This window comes from Ischnura elegans, chromosome 7 (genome assembly GCF_921293095.1).
Source record: "Ischnura elegans chromosome 7, ioIscEleg1.1, whole genome shotgun sequence".
Taxonomy (NCBI): domain Eukaryota; kingdom Metazoa; phylum Arthropoda; class Insecta; order Odonata; family Coenagrionidae; genus Ischnura; species Ischnura elegans.
In genome coordinates this window covers 5,304,081-5,328,897 of record NC_060252.1, presented here as the reverse complement: position 1 = coordinate 5,328,897, position 24,817 = coordinate 5,304,081, and the positions used below count along the sequence as shown (strand labels likewise).

The 24,817-nt window shown below is 39.0% G+C and overlaps 1 long non-coding RNA gene across 1 annotated transcript; it reads left to right on the top strand.

The window, feature by feature from the left end:
• The first annotated feature begins 19,008 nt into the window (after positions 1-19,008).
• Positions 19,009-24,588, top strand: LOC124162465. The gene is made up of 3 exons (XR_006865581.1): positions 19,009-19,358; positions 20,485-20,583; positions 22,666-24,588. It is a non-coding gene; the product is annotated as an uncharacterized LOC124162465 (long non-coding RNA).
• The last annotated feature ends 229 nt before the right edge of the window (positions 24,589-24,817 follow it).

Genomic DNA, 24,817 nt, shown 5'->3' with positions numbered 1-24,817 from the left:
GCCGCTGGAGACTCGGCGGCTGCGCGCTAGACTTAGATTGCTTGAACAATTGAGAATAGATATCTTCAAGAGCGACACGGAGAGCATAATATTAGAGCCACACTTATATTTCCAGGTCCAATAGAAGCGATAAATTAAGAGAGATGTTTTGGCGAATGGATAGATATGGGAATTCGTTTTTCCCCCGAACTATAAAGGACTTTAATAAACGCTAGTCCCAACCTCGTTAGATCACTTCTTTTTTTTTAGCTGTAAACGGCTGGTGTCCTAACACCCCCTGCCACACGCCTTTTAGACAGCTCGCGGGGTATTATGTAGATGTATATACTTTGTGCAATGGTTTTGCAAACACGCCAACACTTTCGTCGGTTCGAAACATTAAATAATGACGCACAATACATATAAACGGGCACAAAAGTGATATGGAATGAAATAGAGAAAAGTGCCATGTGTGGTTACATGAAATTCAATAAATAACTCAATTGATTAACCGATTTAAAGTGTTTTTCATTAAATAATGTTCTCGGGACGTATAGATAGAACGAGAATTCTCATCGGTTAATCCATCCTCAATTAGGCCAACTCCTAACCCCTCTTGGCACGAGACAACAGCATCTCAAAGAAAGAACTGATATCCTTCTCTACGTGAATGGAAACTATTCTAGAAATGACCTCGTCAGTCGTAAGAATATTATTCTTTTATGCTCAACTGTGTTTGAATGCGTGTGGAGGCCACCTAGAGAGAAGGCCCGATCGCTGGCGTGTGTGACGTCACTCATTGTAGTGCTACCGCCAGAGCAAGTAGCCGTGGTGCTGTCTGCGACGCTGGTTCAGTCACCGTAATGAAAGATAATTGGTGTCGATTTTACTCAGTTAGTAAGAAAATGGTCTGCGGATTCCGAGAAAATACTCACACGCATAAATAAGAATATTTTCAAACTGAAATGATTCTTAATATTGCGTCTAATCCACGTTTGATATAACCTCACCGTTCTCCAGAAGACAGAAAATGTTTTATTACTGATTCATTGACATGTATCCGTATCTTAGGTTATGGAAGTTAAACGAGAAGTATTTATGCCGATAATAAAATATTCGCTGTTAAGTTTTGGCTTAAACGCTAAAAATCCTACCCTAGAGCCTGACGAAATAAGACAATGGAGGCCGAGGGCCGTTTCTTTTCGATCACCTATGGCTCATGAACAGAAGACGAAGCGATTGATTAAAAATTATTATTTTATTGCTAAATATTGACCACTCTTTGATTGGTGTCCTTTCGACATAATGGCCTCAGCGATTGAGGAATTGATCGCGGCTGTGGACAATCTTTACTGTACCTTCTTCACAGGATGTTGCCGCCAATGACTTTCAATTAATTTTCTTTTGCCCTGAAGATCATCGCACGTTTGAAAACACTTCCCTCCTAGCCACTTCTTCACTTCAGTATCAAGATGGAAGTCACGCGGCACTATGTCGACATTGCACGACGTATGATCGAAAATGTCCCACTGAAATTGCTCAAGGAGCAGTTGGGCTGCATTAGCGCTGATATGAGGGTCGTTGTCATGGATCAGAACACTTCCTGAAGCCAGCATGTCTCCTCTTTTGTTTTGAATGAGAATGGGTGTAATGTTTCACACACTATCCAAATTGCATTAAAGGAAAATTCTCTTTCATCGGCATGAAGGTGAAGACATGTTCGTGGTGAAGCCATTCGACGAGTTTTCTGTCTGTCTCCCCGCAGTGCACACTAGGCGGGAGAATCAATTGAGGCTGTGTAACTAATGAGATTGCTACTAGCGTGCCATTTGGAAATTGATTTCATGATTAGTGACATAGTTAATTGCGGTGCCTTGTGGAGTAGATATTTTTGGTTAGTATACAATACATCTCTTTATGTCTAATTCCGTATTCGTGAGGTTGATGACATTTTCTGTATGGGTAAGTGATCGTGCCAAACGTCTTTGTTGGAACGCAGATTTACTTTGTTAACTGCGATGCGTTATAGTCCAAAATCGAGAGGATTACAAAGGGGCATACTCAACATTTGAGTAGTGGTATTACTGTTTCCGTCGCCTTAGGCACGCATTTGTTTCTCCCCAATTAGTATACGAAGGTATACAATCGTGGGACGAGTGATATCACATGAGTTTTGATTCAGATTTACGAATAATGATGCAATATAAGTTTTTTGCGCGCAGGGTGATCTAAGAATGATAAAAGTTAGCGATCGCCTCAAGGGTGGGGGTCGCTGACTTAACAGCATTACGTTCCGGTATATATTCGCGTTTCTCTATTACGTCCACGGGGTGTAACTTCAACTTTTATATCGTTCAATTTCATTGAGAAAATAATATTTCCTTCATGGTCATTAATATTGATTTACAATCGGCTGACAGCATCTGCTTACTTATAGCAAATACGAATATCCTTCCTTGTTTAAATTGAGAGTTATATACTAATTTCTGGCAACCCCTAATACGGACCCCTGGCCATTGCACATATTTTGTGATGATGAATATTGGTTTTAATTTCGTCTTGTGAGTCAAAATGGAATGTTATAGGCGTGTTTTTAGCCTTCAGAACTTTCTCCCCGATTATGTTTTCATTTACAATTTGTGTTTCATTTGTTTGTGTATGTCAATTGTTGCGAAGACTAGCTAATGCCCAACTAATCTCTCAGTACGGATTCTTCCAGTTTGTCCCTGGGCGAAAAAACACAACCTGTTGATGTTGTGAGCTATCGTAAATGCACAATTCCTTAAGAAAGAATTTATTTTGTGATTTCTTTTGTGATTGTAGCGTCATGCACAAGTATTGGTGTCGCGTCTTCTAAGATGTCTTAAAGAGGGATCTATGGCTTTCTCACCCAAGATACGGACGCAAAAGAAATATACGAACATATTTATTGCCGATTTAGAATTAGAGATGAAACACCTCCACTATGATCCGTCTATTAGGAAATTCACGTTTTTATTCAATTTATTTGATTAAATTTGGAAGCAGAGTCACCGCCGTAAACATTAAAATAATTATAAATCTATATAGGGACGGTCTGGGGATCATGGGGTTCATCTCACGGGGGAATTTGGGCTTCCTCTCCCGGAAAATTCTAGGGAATGCATCTCTGGAAATGGATTTCGAAGCTATTATGGCTCTTCAAACCGGATAATAATACAAATAATATTATTTAAAAAGAAAAAATACAATGAAAAATGGGAATTTCACCAAGATTTAAAAAAATCTGTTTATCGGTTCTATTATCAATTCAGTGAATCTGTTTCTTGAAACTGCACTGAAATCTAAAAAACCGCATTAAAGTAACATTTTCGATTTCTTTATATAATCTTTTTACACTGAGTTTATTGTAACTAAAGCAACCAATAAAAAGGTAGAATATTATGATAGCAAAATAAGTTTGGTTCAAGTAATCTGAGTCCTTTTTATTACGTCTTTCATACATGATATTCACGATGGACGCGAGCGTTCTGGGGCCCCCCCAAGGCCCTCAAGGCCCTCGGCGATTGCCAACCAGCCGACCTGACCCCTCTACCAATAGTTATAATTGCTAAATACAGGTCAAAATGGGCATAAATGGGAAGTTCATTGGCTTGAGGTTCTTTCTTTGAAATTTTTTGAATGTTCCACGCCTCTGAAGGGATCTGTGGAAGTTACTATTTGCATTCGACTTTGTGAAATGGAATGCCACCAAATCAGATAAAAAAGTTGTATTTATGACGTATCAACGTAAGTATCAACGATTTTAAAGGTTTGATTCAATTTGGGAGCAGAGTCACCGCTATAACCGTAATTACAAGTAACCGCCATTTTAAAAATTGCAGAGTACAGATCGTAATGGGTGTGTAGGTACATGTCGTTTATCGGTTGAAGTTCTTCCTGTGAAGTTCTTCGTTTATGTTTTGTATTAATTAAAATCATACCTCCGTATTTTTGTCGCAAGTTACAGTTGAATAAAATGAAGTGCGTCATCATTGTACCAATATATCCTTTTAAGCATATAGTCTCACCTTAATTTGATTTACTAAGATCACGAGGGAAACATTTTTGTTGATAAATTATTAAAATGCAATAATTGTAGCCGAAATTAATTGGGAAATAACTCTGACATGATATGTCTCCTCACATTTGAGATTAAAAACAAAATATAACAAGTACCTAAGAAGAAAAGAGCGGAGAACTGCGAACATTTTAGGACCATTAGCCTGACTACACATGCGTCGAAGATACTGACAAGGATCATCTATAGAAGAATAGAACGAAAAGCAGAAGAGTACTTGGATGAGGACCAATTTGGATTCAGAAAAAACAAAGGCACAAGAGAAGCAATATTGGCCCTAAGACTGCTCATAGAGAAGAGAATGGAAAAGAACAAGCCAACGTTCATTGCGTTTGTGGGCTTAGAGAAAGCATTTGACAACGTGGATTGGAGCACAATGCTTGGAATCCTAAAGGAAATTGGGGTTCTTTATAATGACAGAAGAATCATCCACAGTTTATACAAAAACCAAGTAGCCGTGATAAAATCAGGGCCCAGCTGTGAAGAAGCAAGAATTAGGAAAGGAGTGCGACAAGGCTGTACATTGTCACCCGTAATTTTCAACGTTTACATTGAGAAAGCCATTAATGAAATCAAAGAAAATGCATTGGGAGTGAATATTCATGGAGAAAAAATTAGCATGCTAAGATTTGCCGATGACATAGCCGTTATAGCAGAAACAGAGACGGATTTGAAAAATATTCTAGTTAATATGGATAGGGTAATGGGTAGATATCAACTGAAAATAAGCACAAAGAAAACCAAGATCTTAGTATGCAGCAGAAGAGAAGAAGTCAAGACTAACATTAAAATAGGGAAGCAAAAACTGATAGAGGTGGATGAATTCTGTTATTTGGGAAGCAAGATAACTAGTGACGGGAGAAGTAAGAAAGAAATTATCAGCAGAATAGCCCAGGCGAAGAGAGCATTCCACCAAAAGAGAGACCTGCTTACAGCAGGAAACTTAAGTATGGAAGTAAAGAAACAATTTATAAGATCCTACATCTGGAGTATGCTCCTATACGGAAGTGAGGCATGGACAATGACCGCAGCGGAGAAAGCAAGGATAGAGGCCTTCGAAATGTGGTGCTACAGAAGAATGATGAAAATCAAATGGATCGACAGAGTTAGTAACAAAGAAGTCCTAAGAAGAGTAGGAGAGAAGAGAAGCCTCATGAAAACCTTAATAAGAAGACGGAACAACCTTATAGGCCACATCCGGAGACATGATGGCCTGATGAAGACAATCGTCGAAGGACAAGTGGAAGGTAAGAATGGAAAAGGAAGACCTCGAACAAAATATATGGAACAAGTGAAGAGAGATGGGAAAGAGAAGAAATACGTAGGTGTGAAAAGATTAGCTGAAAGGAGAATAGAGTGGAGAGCTGCGTCAAACCAATCCTAGGATTGTTGACCAATGATGATGATGATGATGATAACAAGTACTGTATAAACTATTTTGATATGAAGGTTATAAATATGGAATTAAATGATTGAGACTCTGTGATACACTAAACAAAACGAACGTAATGGGAAACGTATTTAAAATCTGATCTATTTCTTCAGCTTCTGGGCTCACCATTTCACGTGCCCCCGTCACCCCTCTAAATCCGCCTATGTCCTCCACCGTTATCGTAAGTCATCCATCTGAAGATTGGTTGGGGCAGCAGTCCACTCCATTCTCACGTCACCTTATATTTATTATCATATTTGCTTATTTCTTCTTCATTATACCCTTGATGAACTCATCTATTCATTCTGGACGATCCGTTGCTGACACAATCGGGTGCTCTCATAAAATTAAAATAGTAATTTTTACATTCGTAGATAATTAAGGGAAAGTTATTAACATAAGCAAAATATTACTTCATAATTCACTATATTCTTGTCGCTACAGAGCTTCCAAGTTCGCGAAAACTACTGAATGGGGTGCTCTCAAAAAATTTAAAAGGTAATTTTTTTTGCATGTCTAGATAAATAAGTTAGAGGTATTAACGTATGCAAAATTAGACAATATTCACAATTTCACAATATTCTTGATGCTACAGAGCTTCAAAGTTCTAAAAAAATTACAAAATTCTTTCGCGCTACAAGAACACCCTTTGACGTCAGAATACGAGTAATCAGATTCGCTCCATTGCAATGGTTGTGCCGGACGCCATTGCGGAGAGAGTGCTCTGCTGACAGTTGCCGCGAATTTCGTGCTTTTTACTTAGTGCCTACGCGCGCGAGTATATTTTTACCTTGTGCTTCGACAAATTTTACCGAATAAAGAGTCAAGACGCAACGCGCCAATCGGCGCGATGGACGAGGAATCTCAAAATTCCGAGCCACAAGGGCCTTGGTCCGAAGACGAGGACACCCGATCCTCACCGGAATCACCGCCGGCCAGCCCGCCCCAACCCGTCACAACCAACCCCGTTCCGGACTCGGTGAGTCCATGCATTGCTTCCTCTCCTTCAATTCCTCCTCCTAATCCTAGCGTAATTCCCACTGCAGATTCAGTTCATAATAGTTCTAATTCATCTACTACTGTCCAAGTCACTTTGCCAATAGAAAAACTGCAAGACCCTAATGTAAGAGCCATCCTAGGGCTTCCATTACTGCAATCCGCTGATGCCCCTGCTTCACAGGACGGTTTTATTGATACTAGAAAGCGTAGACTCATTCTTAATTCTCCTCCGCTAACTCCACCGCCAGTGCCTACCAGCAACAGGTTTGCTCCGCTAGATCCCGTCTCCCAAAATGGCCCTCTTAAGGACCTACTTCCAAAACCTTCCGCTCTGCAGCCCACTAATGCCAGTAATCCTAGCCGTAGTCGTAGCCAATCGTCTGAAGCTGATCTTCCTCAGCCTTCGAATACCTTCCGTCAACCTATCGCCCCTCAGGCGCCCCAAAACTCACGAAAATATCGCATTCCTCCGATATTTCTCAAGGATCAAACTCAATGGTCCATAAAAAATCGCGCAATGATCGCTGCAACTAGTAAACCACCAGTATGCAACACCACCGGCTCACAGATTCGCGTCCAATGCCAATCTGCTGATGACTTTCGTGCTCTAGTTAAACTTTTCGATGAAAAATCATGGGAATACTACTCTTACCAATTGGCTGAAGACAAGAAGACATTCCTAGTTGTCCGCGGCCTTCTCTCCGCAACTTCCACCGAAGAAATTAAAGAATCTCTTCTTGAGAAAGGATTGGAAGTAGATGATATTGTCCAGCTGAGAACCACTAGGCCCCTTAAGTCAGAAAAAGAACGCCGCGAACGCCAACTACGAGAAAATCCCAACTCAACTCTGCCTCCACTTCCTGCCCGACTATTGCCGTTATTTCAGTTAAAGCTTCTATCTTCCGCCGATGAAGAAAAATTCAAGAAAATCACTCATCTCTGCGGCCTTGGCGTTAAAATAGAAACCTTCCGGCCTTCCCCTGGACCGCCGCAATGCACCAGATGTCAGAGGCACGGCCACACATACAAATCTTGTGGAATGCAACCACGCTGTGTCCGTTGCGGGGAAAACCATTCCCACAAAGAATGTCAACATTTCAAACCGGCCCCCGCCAAATGCGCAAACTGTTCCGGCGACCATCCCGCCAACTTCAAACAGTGCCCTAACTACATTAGTTTCGCAGAAAAATTACGAAGCAATCGCCGTCAACAAACCAACCAACCAGAATTCACCCCTGATTCCTTTCCATCGCTACTGCCGCCGACTCTTCCTCCTGCCCTTTCCAATGAACCTTCCACCTCTCCTGCATCCCAGTCAGCTGACCACGGTATTTCTTCCCTCCTCTCGTCATTCCTCACACCTAACCTCAAACAAAAACTGACTTCCTGGTTATCTGGTCTAATTAAAAAACTCCTTACTCCCTCTGATTCCCCTAAATCTGAAATTATTATTTCTGGAATTATTCAAATGGCACTCTCTTTGATGAGCGATGGCTAACCGCCCAGCCAAACAACTAAAGATTCTTCACTGGAATGTTTGCGGCATCCATAGAAAGCAAGAAGAGCTTCGACAATTAATTAAATTGCACTGCTGCGACGCGGCTTTTCTCCAAGAAACCTGGCTCACCGACAAGAAAACTGTGTACTTCCCTGGCTTCTCCCAATACCGTCTAGACCGACTTCATGCACAAGGCGGCGGCATTCTCCTGTTAATAAAATCGTCCATTCCGTCTTCTCAGCTTCCAAACCCGAATACTTCCTCCGTCGAAGCCGTCGGCGCGAAAATACGCACTACGCTCGGCGACATTCATCTATGGTCGGCTTACCGTCCTCCGAAACCGCCGAAAAAAGCAGATATTGAACATTTAAACTCCCTTTTGAAAGCGCGGACAATCATCGCTGGAGATCCAAATGCCAAACATCACAACTGGGGCTGCAACACCACCAACAAAGCTGGAAAAATGCTCCTCGGCCTACAGCGACGGCGCAATTTACAAATAATTGCTCCTGATTCTCCATCGCATAATTCCCATCGCGGTTCTTCAGACATTCTCGACATAGCACTTTCACTAAATATTCCCTCAACTGGACCTTCTGCAGCAATAGACTATCAACTTTCAGATCATCTTCCTGTCATCTTCACCGTCAACTGTCTTCCGGCGCGTAATTCATCTAATTCCAAACGAGGCATTAACTACAATAAATTTAGTTGCCTCGTCGGAGATAATTGCCACCTGCTCAACGCGCTTCCAATCTCCATTCGCCAGGAAGCGAATTTATTCATCCAAAAACTTACTACAATTATTCAAGATGCCGGCAATGATGCGTCATACGCAATTCCGCCTAAAAATCATCCCGAAGCCCTTCCAGCTCACATCATTTCCACGATACAGCAGCGAAATTCAGCCCGGAAGATCTGGCAGCGTAGCAGACTTCAAGAAGATCGTCTCTTTTATAATGCCCTTAGAAACAGGGTTCAGCGTGCCATCAAAGAACTACGGAAAAATAACTGGAATGCAAAAATCGAATCCCTCCGCGGTGAAGATGGTACCATGTGGGCCATAGCTAAAGCCCTAAAAAAAAACCCGCCGTCAAACGCCTGCTCTCAAAACTTCCTCGGGATTGGCAGTTACAAACGAAGAAAAAGCGCAAATTTTCGCTGAACTACTTGAAAAACGTTTTTGCAATGATCTCCCGTCACCGCGCGAAGATGAATGCTGCGAAACTTGGCTCAGTTTACTCCATTGCCCGATTTCGGAACCTGATTCTACTACACCAGCGGAAATCATCGCCATCATCAAGCAGCTGAAGAGGAAATCAACGCCCGGCCCTGACGGCATCAGTAACCGCCTATTGCGCAACCTTCCAAATCCCATCTTTAAAATTTTGGCCCGGCTCTTCAATAGTTTACTTAAAATTTCATATTTTCCAACCGCATGGAAATTGGCAAAAGTTATCATGATTCCAAAAGCCAATAAACCGGTTTCCCAACCGTCCTCATACCGCCCGATTAGCTTACTAAATACTTTCTCCAAACTATTCGAATCAATTATTCACATCCGTCTGCGCAACTTCGTTCATGACAATAATATTTTGCGACCCGAGCAAACTGGCTTTCGGAACAACACGTCCACAACCCATCAAGTGCTGCGACTAGTTGAAGACATCACTACTGGCTTCAATTCCAGGCTAATCTCGCACTGTGTGCTGCTCGACCTTGAAGCTGCCTTCGATCGAGTATGGACCCTGGGCCTAATCAAAAAACTTACCGACCTCAACCTTCCTCCTTACCTTACCAAAATCATTCAATCTTTTACCTCTGACCGATCATTCTTTGTCCAAATCAATTCCTCAGCATCCTTTTTCCAACCCATTTCTTCCGGTGTCCCTCAAGGCGCAATCCTTTCCCCAATCCTATTTAACCTATATGTAAATGATACCCCTTCCCTTCCTCAAACCCGCTTGTATCAATACGCCGATGATACCACTCTGCTGGACCAGGGATCCGATCCGTACAAAACGGCTGATATACTTCAAGATCACCTGGATGCCTATGAGGACTGGGCATCAGAATGGAAGCTTAGCGTCAATGCACAAAAATGCAACCACATCATCTTCAGCAGAAGACCAAAAGCCGGCGATGGCCACGATGTCTACTACGGCAACAAACGCATCCCAAAATGCACCACGGCTAAATACCTAGGCGTTCTGCTTGATAAACGACTCACCTGGGCCAACCATATCCAATCAAGCATCAAGAAATCGAATGGATTATACGCTGCCTTATTCCCGTTGCTGAAGTCTAATTCACCGCTAGCGCTCAAAACCAAACTTCTGCTTTATAATTCATCCATCAAACCGCTTTTAACATATGCCTCTCCCGTATGGCTCCATGCTGCCGCCACCCATTTAAAACGCATTCAATCTTGCGAAAATAAAATCGTCAGGAAAATTATTGGAGCCCCATGGTTTATTAGTAATAGACAAATACGAAAAGACTTACGAATTACCCCTATTTTAACATTCCTAAAATCTGCAATAGACAAATTTCAATACTCTCTTGGCAAAACTAATAATGAGCTAATTATGAATCTCTGGAATTGCGTAATTCCGAATAAACCCAAACATAAAACCCCTAAATTTGCCCTTCATCCTTCCCACATCCCTTTACCCTAACCTAAAGCAATGCATGGACTGAAACTTCAACTGAGAAGCAAAATATAGTATATAAACCAACCCCGTTCCTGATTCGCTGAGAAGACAGCCCATTGGTTGGGAGCTTAGAAGAACGTATAAAATAAAACTCCGGTGCGGTGCGGCTCCATTGCAATAACAAAACAGTAACGACGATAACAAACAACTACGACGATATTGATTCATAACCTGAAGGGTGAGTCAAAAACAGTTGTTAACAGTTTAAATGTTTTTGCGGTGTGAGTGTATTGCGCAATGGCTTACTCCGACTTCATAAAGACGCATTCGGGGAACATTTTGAAGGTAGATTAATTAATGGTCACTTATTTCGTCTCCAGTAATAGAGATTTCTCGGCGCGGAGTTGAGAAGCCACAGAATTGAAATAAAGGAAAAATTAAATAAACAATCTCGTTCGCTAGTAATCTAAAGCTTGGTTTTTATTTCATTTAACTACTGGCATTTGCTCATTGCTTTTAGTGTGTACTTATTGCACTATTGGAATATGTGAAGTGAACGTTTTGGAGGAATACTACGGATCATATTCTACGCCGATTTAGTTAGCGTTCCTAAGGTCTGAAAGGGAGACATACGGTGTTTCAGCCTTTCGTTAGGCTCAGCTGTTAATAAATTTGAGCCTTTGCACTGTTGGGGTTAAGGTGACATCAGAACATAAAGTGAGACAAAAAATCTTACACTGTGGAAATCGCCGTAGTTGAGGTGGATGAAAAAGTAAGCGCTGTTTGTCAAGACTGTGCTGCATCTTCCAGAATGCATGCATTATTTAAACCTGTCAATAATTCAGGATTAATATTTCACATGACTGATGATGAAATTAACATATAAAGCTATGAAAAAATAAATTGTGCTGAGATACATAGGTTTTTCTAAAAGTAGTGAAAATAGTCTACTGGCACCTCGCAAACGTATTTTTTACTGGACGTCCCGCTCAGCCAACATGGAGATGGGTCGTTTCGAGCGCAAGATTATTATACGATTTTCCAAGTGTAATTTACGAATAATACGCAGGTTAGACAAGAACTACCTTCTCTGCAATTTCCGGTGTGGAGGACATTTTTTCATCGCATAATCACTCATTTTCAGTGGAATTCCCAATTGATCCATTTGATTATAAATATAAACTCTATGCATCTCATATTCATCATTCTTCTGCAACTCCAAATTTCTAATAATTCCACTGGGACGTAGTGCCTATCTGCTTCTGACAACGTCCACGCCTGCAAGGTGATTCACTCGTGCGTAGAATGCCCGCTTCGCCTGCGCTATTCTGCTATTTTTTCTTCCTTCGCTCATCGCTTGTGATTCGGTAACTTCTGAGGAAGCATCACTTTTTCAGCTCTTCCATCTTTTGCTGACCTACTTAAATGTTTTTTCTCGTCCCTTCTCCTTTGCTTCATATCTTAGTTTTCTTTTTATTGATTTGTAGCTGATTTATTGCCAATATCCTTTCCATACTTATTGGTCTTCTTCAATTCCCTCTTTGTCCCAGCTATGACTTCTATTTCGTCCGCAAATCATCAAATCGCAGCATTGCCACTAATAGGGTAGTTTCCTTCATCAAAGAAAACGAAAGGCATTGATTGCGATTCGTTACCCACCATTAGAGTATTCATAATATAAAAAATATTTGGTTTTAGAAATCCCTGTTTAGACGAATGGCAATGGTCAATTTTAAACTTATTTGAAAAAGTCCAGATTGGCGCCGATGCGATTCCACTCCACGTGCCGTCAAAGGGACCTAGTTTCTATACGAGTAGATAGGAGTTTTACATTGTCCGAGATCACTAATGCATGCATGAGGCACAGAGCTCAGGGAAACATCTCTTAATAATCACACATTAAAAATACCTAAGTTCGGAAAGTTTCCTTCGTTTGATAGGGGAATAATAATCCTTATTTAAGACAAGCGCTACCTGCGAGCAGGGTACTCTGCTACCTGCTAGCAGCCTGCGTCGTATCAGCGCTCAAAGCCTCGCCCCAAGATCACCTCACATGGCGACAGCTTGAACCAGAAATACGTCACACTGCGTTTTCCCAGCATTCCTACTTAGCCGACGCGTTTTCGCGCGCTTGAAATTTTTCACTTTTCATTTAATAGCAAAAAATAGATATCGTCATTTAAAAATCTATAAGTGTGAAATTTATATTTCCAGGAGTAATAACCTTTCGATTTAAGCAATAAAACATAATAGGAATCTACCCTATTGTTTCTCCTTGGACATTGTCTCTTGAAGCCTTCTCTTTGATTTTATTGATGGCCTTTTTGATGTAAACAATAATTTTGTGGAGCGGAGTATAAGCTGATCCCGGACGCGATATGTCTACGGAAATCGTTTTTCCATTGTTTACTATTGCATATGTATACCATTCTTCGTGCCTGCTTTGTTCTTTTTCCAATCATGTGAGCGTGTATTCCTGGGTCCAGCTGTGGTCACTATCCTTCCCGACCACGCCGAATGGCCTCCCATTTTTTTATACATGCGTCATGGCCTTTAGTTGCTTGTACCGCGATCGTGGAATTCACTCTGTTACCTAGGGGAATGGCTGCCTGGCGGAAGACACACATACGTTTTACCTCAGAGAAAATAGTGATAATATTTTTTTTGTATTTGAAATACAGGAGTTTACTAATTTGGGTGTATTATATAAAATCCTTTCGATTTTCAGAGTGGCGCCAAGTTTTAAGCTAATAATACTATAGGGAATCGAGAAAGATGGCTGGTATAAATGGATTTATGCGTTTATGTCTTATTAGTGACAGTCGTCGTATTAGCAAAACTATTGGGAATAGAGGACTATACAAGGGGATAGAGGAGCAGCTTGCCCATCTGAACCTATGTCACAGTATTGCGTCAGCCATTGCGCCCCGTAATCGCTAGCAGGGACCCATATTGGTTTTTAACAGTCAAAAGTAAATATTTTTGTTCGATTTCCTTCATGACTTTTGTTACGAGAATATAGATCGAAATGTGAGTATTTTTCCTCGATATAAGATAGACATTCCTCGTTCAATAGCTGCGATCCCTTTGTTAGGAAGTCATTCCGTATCGACATTGCGTTTGTTTTTTTTGCGGGAAAGTGTTATCGGTACGGTTGTGACATTCCTCTAGGGTACGGTTGTGACACAAGCCGAAGCTGTTTTTTTCTTGTTTTCAATGCCCAGAATATGCGTGAGAATGACTAAAAGAGAATATTGTGGCATATTGCACTATGGATACGGTTACAAAGAATTGAAACGAGAAACCTCTTTACAGAGAGCTGAGGTAATGCGCAGAGTAAATCGCATGCCTTTACTAAGATATGTTCGTAAACGCGATAGCCCTGGTACAGGTGAAAATGAAAGCATTGTCAGCATGTGTATGAAAACCAAGTGTTATCGCCTTTAGGCAGAACAACAGCAGCAGCCATCAAAATACGCAGCGCGGACATTTATTTTGGACTATCTCCTTATGGACTTTGTATTTCGATAGAATGCCTTTAAAGTGTATATAGAAATACTTACTCAACTTCGCAACTAATTGTTTATGAAGACTGATGTATTAATTATATAGTATATGTGAAGAGTGACATAATAATTTTAGATGCTATACTGCCTTATTAGTTGCAAATGATTAAAGTGTTCTCAGATTTTATTTCTTTTGATGTTAAGTTTCAATGTTTTCTGAAAGAAGATTATGCTACATTGTGTCAACCATTTCTTGCAATTTAAATGATTTCAGACCATTTTAGAGTATTTTTGAATCCTGTCACAACCGCCCTCGGAGTGTGGTCGGTTATGATACTTAATTTTTTTATAACTTGCTCCTATGACCTAACAATTGTGTTCAGGGATGCAAATTCAATATTTAAATGTGTATTTATATACAAATCACATTAAGAAGCACTCTTTGTTGAGCTTAGTAGCCTACTAACAGAACTAAGGGCGATTAAATGAAAATTGTCACAACCGGACCCAGTCTCCCCTACGACACACTTTCCCAGGGACCCGGCCGACCGCTTTCCTTCCTTCCGCGATTCATTCATCCGGTTCTCAAAATGCTTATAAACTACCGTTTAGGGCCTCCATATGCAAACTCCTGCCTCTGACTTTCGTCGACCGAAAAATCTCAACTTCGGGCCTCACCTAATCTTGACTCTATCTGTCGTTAGGGCAACGACTGAACTTGACTTAATCTGACGTAGTATACTGACATAATTTACTGATGACTGAAGCTTCCATTGACTTAAATGGAATCTTAGGCACACATGAGTGCGGACCGCCCGCGCGCGGAGGAGCCATCCGCGTGGCCACTCCGATAATTACGTTGTTTTCAACATTTTTTGCAATGAAAGGTTGAAATGCACGTATAATTTTATAAATTAATTTCAGTAATGATATTGTTTTACAGCACATGGAAATAACCTTAATTTTCCCTGAAAGATCTTCTAAAGCCATAGCGAAAAAAATGTATACATATTAATATATATCATACAAAATAGTGTACCATTTATGTTTTAATTATTAGGTATCAATAGCGCTTTGAAAATGGATTGATAATTAGAATTAATATTTTTTTGCAATGGAAAAATGAATGACTCGTGCACTTTCATAAATTACTTACGGTGATATATTTTGTTAGACAAATCACACGATAAACTTTTATTTTCCCTAAGAAACCTTATACAACTATTGTAAAAATTTGTGCTATTATTATATTCTTACCACGCGTTATTATAAGATTTTAAAAATAGAGTTATAACAAGCCAACGGATGAAATAATTACGTAATGGGCGTGGAAACGTCTTCCATTATCCTGACTATTTCCATTGTTTGATGGATACAGCAATCTATGTAGTTAACTAAAATTACGAGAACACGTACAAATAACGAAAAGAAATGAACTTGTAAATATGTAGCATGAAATGGCAATAAACATTTGGCATATAACTGAAATGTATTAATTAATATTGATATTCACCGATATGTTAAAAATAAACTTCAAAACTACAATAATAATTTTTTTATCTTTTTCAGGGTGAACACAGAAACTGCTTCTCAGGATTAAAAAGATCGTGCAGTTTTCCGAAGCAAACAGAAAGCTGACAAAATGGAGGATTCACAATGAAGGAGATACAGCATGTTTCTATGACTACGGAAGGTGTGTCTGCGGCAGATGGATCTCCTCCCAAAGAGAGGTTTTCAGTGATGAGCTGAACGGTGCTCATTGCTGAGGTTTTATTTTTATATAACTCGGTGATTTATATAATACCGTTAATATGTTGTGTCTTTCCAAACAATTCATCGGAAGAGAAGCTAATTAGCATGGTATATACCGTGGTATGATGGTAACATGAGGTCTCTCTTTGATGAGTGTGTTTCAAGAGGGACCAGCTGGTATTATAAGCTATGAGTTGAGTTCAGCTCTCGGTAAAATCGGATCCGATGAGGTTATTATATGGTTATAGACTCAAAAAGCTAATGGGTCTTCCTATGAGAATTCTCGATAACACAAAGTACAATAGAACACGTGGTGAAAAGAGAAAACTTGAAAAAAAGGCGCCATAAATACAAAAGGTATCAAAACGTGCACAAATTAGGTCTAAAATACAAAACTTAAGTTGACATGGATAAAGGTATTATATTGAGGTATATAGAGTATTCATTGTTGGTGATTCATTTTTTGGGTGACTTTGAATTTGTATATTATATATACATGTGCACTAACCAGCCCTATTACAAGATAATGTATATATCAAGGTATGAAGGTTACATAAGGTCTCTCTCTGATATTTTTTATAAGAGGGACCAACTGGTCTAATGGGGTATGAGTTGAATTCAGCTCATGGTAAAAGCGGATGAGATGAAGTTATTTTATGGTAGAGGCTCATAATATAAATGGGTCTTCCTATGAGAATTCTCGTTAACACTAAATACACAAAAACACACGGTGAAAAAATTCACATATTTAAAAGTCGCCAAGCATAAAAAAGGTACCAAAATGTGAACAAAGAAGGCCAAAATACAAAAATTAAGTTAGCATGCATAAAGGTACTATGTGGAGCAAATTTAATGTGTAAATATGATTTGTTTGATTAGTGATGCATTTTTTGGGTGAATTGCAAACTTGTATTTCATGTCCATGTGCACTAACCAGCCATATTACAGGAGAATGTGGAAGAGAGAAGTCAACAATATGAGCTCGAAGAAAAGAAGTGATACGATATGCGTGAAAACATTGCGTTTTATGCGATGCGTTGCGCGATTGAGCGAAAATTTCGTTTTATTTCGTGCGTCGTCCGTGTGTCCTCCAAATTTAGGAGGAGAAGAGAAGATAACAAGAGAAGAGGACCTCAAGAAGATTAATTTTCGTTTTTTTTGTGTCGAACCGAGGTCTGGCAGGCGCTGTAAACCATTGCAGTGTATGGGATTGGAACTATGTCACTTGGATGGAAAAGTGGTGATTTCCTCCTTGTGTCATGGTGACTTCCCGTATATTGTAGTGGGGCGTATGCTATTCCTTGGGGGAAGGGTTATTTATTTTCCTTGTATGTACTCTCTCCCTCTCTCCCCAGGATTAGGTCATCAGAACTTCACGTGAAGAGGACCCCAGCTTCAAAACTAGGTTAGCTTTTGGGCCTTTAGGGCCGTGATGATTGCGTCGAGTAAGGCTAGGATTTTTAGCTTGCGTTAATTTTAGTTTTTGTTTGTGTCGAGCCGAGGTCTGGCATGCGCTTTAAACCATTGCAGTGTATGGGATTGGAACTGTGTCACTTGGATGGAAAAGTGGTGATTTCCTCCTTGTGTCATGGTGACTTCCCGTATATTGTAGTGGGGCGTATGCTATTCCTTGGGGGAAGGGTTATTTATTTTCCTTGTATGTACTCTCTCCCTCTCTCCCCAGGATTAGGTCATCAGAACTTCACGTGAAGAGGACCCCAGCTTCAAAACTAGGTTAGCTTTTGGGCCTTTAGGGCCGTGATGATTGCGTCGAGTAAGGCTAGGATTTTTAGCTTGCGTTAATTTTAGTTTTTTTTTGTGTCGAGCCGAGGTCTGGCATGCGCTGTAAACCATTGCAGTGTATGGGATTGGAACTGTGTCACTTGGATGGAAAAGTGGTGATTTCCTCCTTGTGTCATGGTGACTTCCCGTATATTGTAGTGGGGCGTATGCTATTCCTTGGGGGAAGGGTTATTTATTTTCCTTGTATGTACTCTCTCCCTCTCTCCCCAGGATTAGGTCATCAGAACTTCACGTGAAGAGGACCCCAGCTTCAAAACTAGGTTAGCTTTTGGGCCTTTAGGGCCGTGATGATTGCGTCGAGTAAGGCTAGGATTTTTAGCTTGCGTTAATTTTAGTTTTTTTTTGTGTCGAGCCGAGGTCTGGCATGCGCTGTAAACCATTGCAGTGTATGGGATTGGAACTGTGTCACTTGGATGGAAAAGTGGTGATTTCCTCCTTTGTCATGGTGACTTCCCGTATATTGTAGTGGGGCGTATGCTATTCCTTGGGGGAAGGGTTATTTATTTTCCTTGTATGTACTCTCTCCCTCTCTCCCCAGGATTAGGTCATCAGAACTTCACGTGAAGAGGACCCCAGCTTCAAAACTAGGTTAGCTTTTGGGCCTTTAGGGCCGTGATGATTGCGTCGAGTAAGGCTAGGATTTTTAGCTTGCGTTAATTTTAGTTTTTGTTTGTGTCGAGCCGAGGTCTGGCATGCGCTTTAAACCATTGCAGTGTATGGGATTGGAACTGTGTCACTTGGATGGAAAAGTGGTGATTTCCTCCTTGTGTCATGGTGACTTCCCGTATATTGTAGTGGGGCGTATGCTATTCCTTGGGGGAAGGGTTATTTATTTTCCTTGTATGTACTCTCTCCCTCTCTCCCCAGGATTAGGTCATCAGAACTTCACGTGAAGAGGACCCCAGCTTCAAAACTAGGTTAGCTTTTGGGCCTTTAGGGCCGTGATGATTGCGTCGATTAAGGCTAGGATTTTTAGCTTGCGTTAATTTTAGTTTTTTTCGTGTCGAACCGAGGTCTGGCATGCGCTGTAAACCATTGCAGTGTATGGGATTGGAACTGTGTCACTTGGATGGAAAAGTGGTGATTTCCTCCTTGTGTCATGGTGACTTCCCGTATATTGTAGTGGGGCGTATGCTATTCCTTGGGGGAAGGGTTATTTATTTTCCTTGTATGTACTCTCTCCCTCTCTCCCCAGGATTAGGTCATCAGAACTTCACGTGAAGAGGACCCCAGCTTCAAAACTAGGTTAGCTTTTGGGCCTTTAGGGCCGTGATGATTGCGTCGAGTAAGGCTAGGATTTTTAGCTTGCGTTAATTTTAGTTTTTTTTGTGTCGAGCCGAGGTCTGGCATGCGCTTTAAACCATTGCAGTGTATGGGATTGGAACTGTGTCACTTGGATGGAAAAGTGGTGATTTCCTCCTTGTGTAATGGTGACTTCCCGTATATTGTAGTGGAGCGTATGCTATTCCTTGGGGGAAGGGTCATTTATTTATCTTGTATGTACTAACCCGCTCTCTCCCTAGGCTCAGGATTTTTCCGTGGCCGAAGCTATGAAGACGTCTGAAGATTGAGACAATCAGTTAACTGAAGATGGGACGTGAGAAAATGAACCAGGAATTTCTTCATATGGAGATCGGTAAGAATCAAGTTTTAAAATACATTTCTCTTTTGCTCTTATGAATGTTGTTTCTATGTTTATATTTTACCACATTATGAGGGTGATATAATTGCGTTTGGTGGGCGGGTGAACGTAAGTGTTTCCCATGAACCTATTTGCTGCTAAGTTTCCGAATCAAATTGTAACTGTTTCTATTTTCTCGTGCCGAGTACCATTAAAACTGAAGTCGCTCTAGAAATCGAAGCTTGAATAATAAACTGTTATACAGTTATACTCAATATGAGTTCTCGACAACCAATTACTGTTTCAACTTAGTTTTCAGTTGGTTATTTTTTAAATTTTAATCCTCTTTTTACTGTATCCGAATGATTGTACATTTTTTTTTGATGCATATTATACCATTTGGGATACTTACCTCATTTCTTGCCATTTCTGCGCCATTAAAAGAAGACATCTTTTGTTCTCCTTGCTTAAAAAGAAATTTAAATTCATCCTTTTTTAAACGTCTTTGTGTGACACACGTTCGCATGCCACGATTCCTGAATATAATCAGTTTTTTTTCAATTTTCTTAAGAGCGTTTGAATTCGCATTCACTGCATTAATCTGTTGAATCATGAATCATATTCAAGATGTTTTCCATTCCTTGTTAATGAATTTGACTCTTACCCAAAAAAATTTCCTAAAGTAGTTATTTTCGGAACATAACTTTTTTATTTGTGTTGAGTAAGCTTGAATAGCTTTGAATGCGTAGATAACATTTATACTGTTGCCTACATAGTGATCCAATGGAAATAACTTAAAATCTATTTTTCACAGACCTCAGTTTAATGCTTTGAAACATAGGTGTAAGTTGTCTTCAGGCTTCAGGTCACCATTTATTCAATAACTTAGTAAACCACTCTGAAGAAATTTCTCCATATTCCCCTGAAAATTAGATTTATATTATCATTCCTCTCTATCGAAATGAATCACCTTTTTAATTTTTCGTGAAGAGGTAAGACACGCGCTTTTTATGCCGTTACTTACAATTAGCACACGGCTGCATATAAAGTGTTTTTTTGCGTCCCAATAAATCTCAGTGCATTTTCATGGAGCTTATGTGAATCCACGGAGGAAATTCAATTCCCATTTCTCTCTCTTCAGCTGCTGGTCATTTGATCTTGGAAGATGTGGGTAGGAAGCCGTTGGAAAAATCACGCTAATCCGGAATGCGATATTTCACAGGATAGTTAACCACAAAAGGTAAGAAAATCATTCCATTCCGCTTTTTCTGTGTGCCCGTTAGTTAATTAAAAGTGTGAATATTTTTTAAAAAGTGGAAGAAATTTCTTTTATCCTGGTTAAATGCGGTAATATTATTTTTTTTGGACTAGTTCGTTGTGGTATATGGCAGTTGATCGGATACCTTTGGAACGAGACAAGTGTTCCAGGAAATGGCGGATTTTTATTCGGAGACCTTATAATTTCCTCAATTTTTGCCGTTTTTTTTAGAGTGTATGGAAAGGAGAATTAAATAACGAAATTACAATAATTGAAATAGAATTAAAATCATTCTTCAGATTTCTCCGTAATATCAGTTACGGTTACCGTCAATAGGTACCATAGTTATTCATCCAGTCGGGATGGATATCCGAAATCCAGTTCAGCATAAGTTTGGTAGTATTCCTGTCAGCTGAATTAATTCCTGCTAAAATGAGCGTTGACCGAATAAAAAGTACCTACGAATTTTTATTAAACTGTCCTATTTTTGCTCATTGTTTTTCCATATTTTTGTTAATAAGATCGGCAGCCTTTAAAAATTGATCATCAAGTGCATGCTTTTCTGTTTTCTTGAAATTTTCAGTTCGATGTTTCGGAAGTTAAAAAAATATTTTTCGCTAAACCAGTGTCGTGCGTGATTTTATAGTCGCCCTCCGCTATTCATCGATGGAGAATTAATTCTCAACCGTCGTCCAGCCTTCCGGTAGTATTTTTTAACCTTTCCCAAAATAGAATGACGAATACTGTATACGTGATTTGATCTGGAGAATCTATTTCCGCGGAATGCTGAGCCGAAAAGTCTATCTGTTTTCCGTAAATGATATTTAAAGGTGCCCATTAATCGATCTTTTGTTGTGGTTGGGAAGAGGTTTCATTGTAGCTTCATTTGGCATTAATTTCTTTAACGGTGCCATAAAACACATAATGTATAAAAAATAGTATGACTCTATTTTATTATTTTTAAATCACATGAAGGGTAATAACTATGTGCGATAGAACTGTAAATAACGTATAAAAATTAATATTATTTAGTAAAGCAGGTCAGGAAAATATTTTATAGCACCTCTCAAAGTATCTAATTTTTGGCAAAATATAAATGATCATGTAGTGCATTTATAATGGTTTCCAGAGATTTTTAACGAAGAATAGTAAAAGCACTAATCCTGGGGCTGAAAAATGAAAAATTAATATTCACTCCAAGAAAGCCATATTTTTCGTATCCATTTGATCCAAGATGATGATTTATACCACATGTTCTAAGGTAAAATAAATTTCGTGCAAAAAATCTAATTTGATTCAATTGACTCTCACGCCATTAACGAGACTACAAGTAAAATTTGGAAGTATCAGGATGTTCACTTTCTTTTGTTTTATGCGTCTTTTTTTAATGATATTTGATTTTTTTGTAATATTATCATCAGAATGTTTTGATTATCATATTTTTCCATCCTGTAACAGTGAATCTTAATTTTTCCAATCGGTATGGTTCATGTTTTGTTGTTCAGTATTTTGACAGGTGCATTTTATATATTTTTCTAGCTGTTAAAATGTCAGTTAATCCTTGCGTACGTTAATATCATTTGCTACTCTATCATATTGACCCTAATGGCTTGGGGCATAATTGAATATTTCAGCTGAATTTTCCCCTCTCATGGTGCCATCCATTTCTATTTAATCCTGAGAGTATATTTTTTACGCTTAGTAAAAGATATCCTACCAGCCCCATTAGATAAAAATTAGTTTATTCAAATACTTTTCGTAGACCTTTTTTACCCTTGTCTTCGTTTTGCTGATTTTTTCATGAATGATAAAATAATCCTTTTAGATAATACCAAATTTTTAGCAAGGACCTAATATTCAGCGACGACACTGAATAAGTTTTTTTTTATTTCGACATCCATTCCTTTATTTATAGAACTTAATCATGTGAGTCAAACCCTTTTTTACTTTCAATTATATTCTTAATTTTTCCACTTGGTTATGTGAAGAATAATAACGTTTATGCCGTACAAGGAGACCTTTCTACCTCATTGTTGAGTACATTGGATGTTTGTTTTTCAACAGGATCTTGAAGAAGCAGATTTAGGAATATAATTAACGTGGAATGCCTCTACATTGACCAATTGAAGTGACTGAGGAACTCGGCGATATGAAGAAGGAAACGAATTGTATAGGCTGAGAAGTGATGAAGACACAATGGGAACATGTGACCCATTTGAAGACTCAAGAGATGAAGAATGGCGGCGATCCGAAGACTGAAGACTTAGTTTATAATTTCTTTAATAGTTTTTGTCTATTTCAATTGTATTCGCCTTTTTATATTTTTTGATAAATTTTATTCAATTTGTGTCAATGAGTGAATGAGATTTATATTGTATGGGAGAATGGGATTATGTGTGAATGTGAGAATGGTATTTGGTATATTTGTATGAGAGTAAATGAGTACGTGTGGGTTATATGACGTGCTTTACTGTGAATGAGTGTGTGTTATTTATTGTGAATGACGTTGTTACTTGGTGTGAATGATAGTATTTTAAGAAGTCTGAATGAGGTACGCTATTTCGTGCGAATTAAGTATGCTATTTCGTGTGAATGCGGGATGTTGTATGATGTGAATGAGGTATGTTTTCTTCGTTTGAATGAGGGTGTAATATAGTAAAAATGAGTATGGTATTCGTGTGAATGAAGTAGTTTTTTTATGCGAATGATGTGTGTTTTTTCGTGTGAATGTGAATTGTTATATTGTGTGACTGAGGTATATTATTCGTGTGAATGAAGGTATATTAATTAGTCGGAATGATGTATGCTATTTCCTGTGAATGAGGTATATTGTTTGTGTGAATGGGGTATATTATTTGTGTGAATGTGGTGTATTATTCGAACGAATGAGGGTATATCCTTTAGTCTGAATGATGTATGCTATTTCGTGTGAATGTGATATATTATTCGAATGAATGAGGGTACATAATTTAGTCTGAATGATGTATGCTATTTCCTATGAATGAGGTATATTGTTCGTGTGAATGTGGTATAATATTCGTGTGAATGTGGTTATATTATATAGTCTGAATGTGGTGTCTTATGTGATGTGAATGAGGTATGTTATTTCGTGTGAATGTGGAATGCTTTATGATGTGAATTAAGTATGATATTTACATTGATAAAATTATGCTATTTCGTGTGAATGAGGTATTTTATTTGCTATGAATGAGGGTATATTTTGTTTGAATGACGTATGTTGTATGTGTGAATGATGGTATTTTGTTTATTGCGAATGGCCTTGTGTTACTGAGTGTGAATGAAGGTTTAATATATTTGGTGTGAATGAAAGTGACATTTAGTTTACATTGGAGGAAGCCATTTTATGGGATGGCTGAAGTAGTGCTTGTTTCTATCGCAGAACTTGGGTAGAGTAGATGGTAGTGTAGTGCATGTCCCCCTCAAATCCAACTGCGTCCTCAACGTGGAGAGGGGGTGTAACAGCGGACAGTCATGTTTCAACGAGGTTGCCATGGTTATTTAAAACAAACTTTCATATTTTGCTCGGCAGTTTACCTGCTGGTTTTTCATTTTTAGCATTTGTCGAGTTCAATGAGTTTATGCAAACTGCTTTGATGATTTCAATATCTAAAATTGGTGAACTAGTTTTAGCGCATGACTTTCCGCTGGCTAATGCAGTTGGTGACTTTTGTATCGAAGTGTATACGAATTCGTTTATATTTTTTATATTATTTATATTTGTCGTAATTGTAAGTGTTTCTTTTTTTTTTAAATATCAATTGAATTCCATGCCATAAATAATTTCTGATTCCTATGGTTAAATTAGCCCGTAATATAATGTATTTCAATTCAATGTGCAATAAATTGTTTTGAGTGTGTAAACCTTTTTATTTACAATATAATTCTATGATTTACCAACATTTCACTCCGAGTGTTTCTTTACTTCATTCTTTCTGCGGAAAAAATCAAAACTGCCCATTTATACTATGTAGGCCTTACAGAATACATTGCATATATATTAGTCATATTTATTACATAATCACATTATTAAATAATCAAAGAGCCATAATTTACTGTGGTAATTATCTACATTATTCATGTGTTTATTGGAGGAAAAAATAATTTTAGATTCCTAATTTTAACTGATTATCTTCGCCGACAAAAACCAATGCACTTGGTATTATTCAATGTCAGTGTTTTCCTTATTTTCATCAAT